Here is a 4631-nt window from a genome sequence, read left to right on the forward strand (position 1 = left end):
TTTTGATGAGTATAAATTGAAGAGTGCAGAATATTTTGAGGAAGGTTAGAGAAATAGAAACACTGCCTTCAGAAATGTATAGACCTAGCTGGAGAATATGTTAAAAAACAACAACATCAGCAGCACTAACTTCACATTGTTTAAACTAATTAGTTATGCCTATATTTGTGTTAGTAATATAAAATGGTACAAGTACACTGGAGATTACTATGACTAAGTTTCCAACGATGTTAAGTTTTTAGTTACCATATTGACCAACTATTGCACTTTTTGTTATTAATCATAGAGAAATAAAAATGTCTGTATACACAAATATTATATGTGACTGTTCATACCAGCATACTTGCAATGCCCCCCAGAACTGGAATTAGTATAGCTGCCTTTTAGTAGGTGAATAGGTAAACAAACTCTGGTACATAAATAATATGGAATTGTTATTGTGTGCCATTGAGTCATAATGACCCTGCATTGTGTTTCCAAGGAACAGCTGATGAGCTTGAACCACCAACCTTGCAGGTCAAACTGAACTTGCAGTCCAGTGCATTAACCCACAGTGCCAATACTCAGCAACAAAGAAAATGAATTATTGATACACACAATAGCTGAATGACTCTCCATGAATTTATGCTGAATAAAACAAGTCCCAAAGGCTACATTTTGCATGATTCCATTAATATAAAAGTTTGAAATGACAACATTTCAGAAATGGAGGAGAGACTACCTAATGTCACGTAGGGAGGACAGGATGAAGTGACTATAGCATAAAAAGTGCATATTGAGGGACCCTGTGTGGTTGAAAGGAGCTCTGAAGGCATAGTGGTAAGCACTGAACTGTTAACAGAATGGTAAGTAGTTTGAATCCACCATCTTTTCTGAGGAAGAAATAGAAGGCTGAGTGCTCCCATATAGACTTAAAAGTCATAGAAACTATGGAGCAGTTCTACTCTATCCTTCAGGGTTGTTATGAGTTGGAATGAACACAATGGCAGTGTGTTTGGTAAGATTTTGTGGTGTTAGTACTGTGCAGTTTCTTTATATAGTGGTTGACATGTGAATCTACACAGTAATAAAATGTTATTCAATTAAATACACATGAACAAAGGCTGCTAACTGTATGCTTAGCAGTTCTAATCCACCAGTTGCTCTGTGGAAGAAAGATGAGGCTTTCTGTTCCCATAAAAATTTACTGCCTCTAAAACCTTTTACAGAGTCCTGATGTGGTGTTACACCACAAGGTCCATTTGAGATGCAAGGTCAGTGGTTCAAACCCACCAGCTGCTCCTAGGAAACTCTATACAGGGTTGCTATGAGTCAGAAACAACTCAACAGCATACAACCACCACCAGCAGCAGCCCTATCAATCTGCAAGACAAAGTAAAACTAGCCCATAGATTTTACAAGGCTGCAATCTTTACAGGAGCAGATTGCTAGATCTTTCTCCCCTGGAGCGACTGAAGGGTTAGAACAACTAACCTTTTGATTAGCAGCCAAATCCTTAACTGGTGTGCTACCAATCCAAACCAGTCTCATAGTGACCCTGTATAGTGTTTCTGAGGTTGTAAATCTTTACTGGAGCAGAAAACCTCATCTGTGTCTAGCAGTGTGTTTTGTGGGTTCAAACTGCCAACCCTGTGGTTATCATTATTGTTGTTATTAAGTGCTGTTGATTCAGTTCTAATTTATTGCAACTCTTTATAGGGTATCCAAGGAGCAACTGGTGGGTTTGAGCTGCTGACCCTACAGTTCATACAGTTCTCAGTCCAGTGCTTATCCTACAGAGTCAATAGTTCCAACGTTTATCCTATGGTGTGAATGGGATTTCTCAAATATGTATTATATTGAGAAAATATAACTAAGATTAACTGGATTAATGTTCTCATTGAGTGCCATTGGGTTTGTTCTGACAAACAGTGATCCTATATAGTATTTTCAAAGTGCCACTGATAGGTTTGAACCCCCAACCTTTTGGTTAGCTGTTGGGAGCAACTAAACCGAAAGTCTCAGACTTGGGGGCAGTTTAACTAAAGGATTGCAACTGAATAGTTGTGGTACAGAAAATCGGGCTGCTCCCTGGTCAGGCTGCCCCCTGAGGAACTTGCAAAGCCCACCTCAGGGAACAAGGAATTTCCAGTCTTGAATTTCCAGTCTTTCCTTGTATGAAACCATGGCCTTCAGTTTAGTCTGCAAAAACATCTAGCTGCCCTATCTCTGTTTCCCTAGCAACTACAGTTACATTCTTCTGATAAAGTCCTGTTTACTAAATGCATCAATAACACCAGATGTTTTTGTCCTCTTTTCCCTGTTCCCAGCACCTCCTTTGATATGTGTATATAAAAACGTGCTGAACTAGGTCTGAGTCACAGTATCTCCGTCCGAGTGCTGTGTCCCACCTGGTCCCAACTTTACTATTTTCATTTGTGTCTTGTATCTTCCTTTTTAATTTCTAATCTCACATCGCCCTTACCCAGGTTAATCTCTCCATGCAGGTCATGGGAATAGCCATTGGCAGACGTGAGAGTTAGCAGTCCAGTGTTTATCCTATAGTGCCATACTTACTATGTTGTACTTTTGCAATATTTTATCATTGGAGGAAAATGAGTAATGTGTAAAGGGAATTTCTTATAATGAGTGTGTATCTTCAATAATTTTTAACTTCAATAACGTAGATCTCAAGAATTTTTTTTCAGTTAATAACAGCAACAAAAAGAGAAATAAAGCGATTTGGACATAATTTTAAAAACTGGTGAATCTATGAATCTATGTAAGAGATAATGGTGACTCATTGTTGTTCTTAAGACCTTAATAAATGTATGAGAGTCTTGTTTTGTTTTAAGTGTAATGAAATTTGGAAATATAAGTCTTTCTTAGAGAATAAAAAAAAATAAATGCAATTACTAAAATAGAAAATTATATAAATAAATTTTCTAATTACCCATCTTAAAAGTTGACAAAAGTAAAGCAAATTAAAACTGAAGAAAGCAAAATGATGGATACAAATAGAGCTAAGCAAATAAGTAAATAAAATAGAGAACAAGTATACAATGGAGAAGACTGACCATAACAAGACATTTTAATGAAATATCTAGTAAGAAGAACAATCCTCTAGAAGTCTGATGGAGAAAATAAAAGACAAAATAAAGAGCACCAATATCATGAATGATAAATTGGAAAATGTAAGTTTATAAGTGAAAATCTCAATGTTCCCATCTATCTTGGTGACACAGTGGTTAAGTGCGTGGCTGCTAGCCAAAGGCTCAGTAGTTTGTATCCATCAGCTGTGCTCCTGAAGAAAAATATGGCAGTCTGATTCCAAAAGATTATAGCTTTGAAAGTTCTATGGACACTTCCACTCTGTCCTTTAAGGTTGCTATAAGTTGGAATCAACTCAACGGCAAAGAGTATCTACTTCAATGTGTTAACATATTCCTTTCCCATACTTCAAAATTTTCCTCTTACTAGAAACTTCAGGATGTATCATTAACTGTATGTAACCTAAAAGAAGACTTTAGTATTTACAAGTGTCAATGGGGTTTACACAATATTGTGCAGTAAGATAGAAAACTACATTAAATGTGAAAGAAAAATTTTAAATCTAATTCATTATTTTAGAAGTGATTTATAAGCACACAGAAAGGATTATTAGTAATTAAAATAAGCATCTGGATATGTGGCTGATTATGCTTATTTTGAAATCTAATAATATTTCTCTACTTTTAAAACATAAAGTAAAAATTTATAAAGAAAAATTAACAGAAGCGCTCGAAATGGAATTTTGCTTCAACCTTGCATACTTTTCAGTAAAGAAGTCATGCTATCTTTCTTCAAGGAAGAACTTGACATTTCCTTGCATACAAATAACTCCTAAGTTGGAGCAAAGCTGTAGGATAAGCTCAGGATCAACAGTTCAAACCCAACAGCGGCTACTCAGAAACCCTACTGATTTGTGTCAGAACTGATTCAACATCACTTAATAACAAAAACAAGCTTTGTTGGGTAAATGCAATAGAAATATTTTTTAGTTAAGAGATAGGCATTTTATCAGATGATGGTTTGAATCTTAATATCCAGGTACTGGCTTTTGAGTGGCTGGCTCCTTATCAAGATGCTTTTGTAAAGTCAAATTCCTAAACCGGTTAGTAACAAGTTAAATGGCAATTTCAAGAAAATAATCTGATCATTCTGAAAAAGTAAGATTTAAGATTTACTGGTGAAAATATGTTGTTTCTACATTTCACAATTATAAAAAGCAGGATTAAAGAACTGAGGATGAGATTCTACAAATAAATGTTTGAAAAGCATCCATTCTCACAGCAGAACCCATCATTCATTCATATATTTTGAGTTTCACATTAATTGGTACTTTATTTGCTTAAAACCCAGACAACATTGTCAGTTTGAGAAGAAATTCTCTGTGATACATAGATTGATCTTGCCATTTAAATTCTAGGGTTTTGTTCATCATTCCCCATTCCCCAAGGGATAGGAGTGGGAAGAGAAATATGCTTGGTCATGTTTATCCAGAAACAGAATAGATACACACCTATTTTAAAAACATGAACAAACCATTAGAGAATGAGATCTGAAATCAAGAGTGATTTAAGTTTTGGTGGCCCCTGCCTTCCCCATCCCCC

The sequence above is a fragment of the Chrysochloris asiatica genome, unplaced genomic scaffold, assembly GCF_000296735.1.
Source record: "Chrysochloris asiatica unplaced genomic scaffold, ChrAsi1.0 scaffold00049, whole genome shotgun sequence".
Classification (NCBI taxonomy): Eukaryota; Metazoa; Chordata; class Mammalia; order Afrosoricida; family Chrysochloridae; genus Chrysochloris; species Chrysochloris asiatica.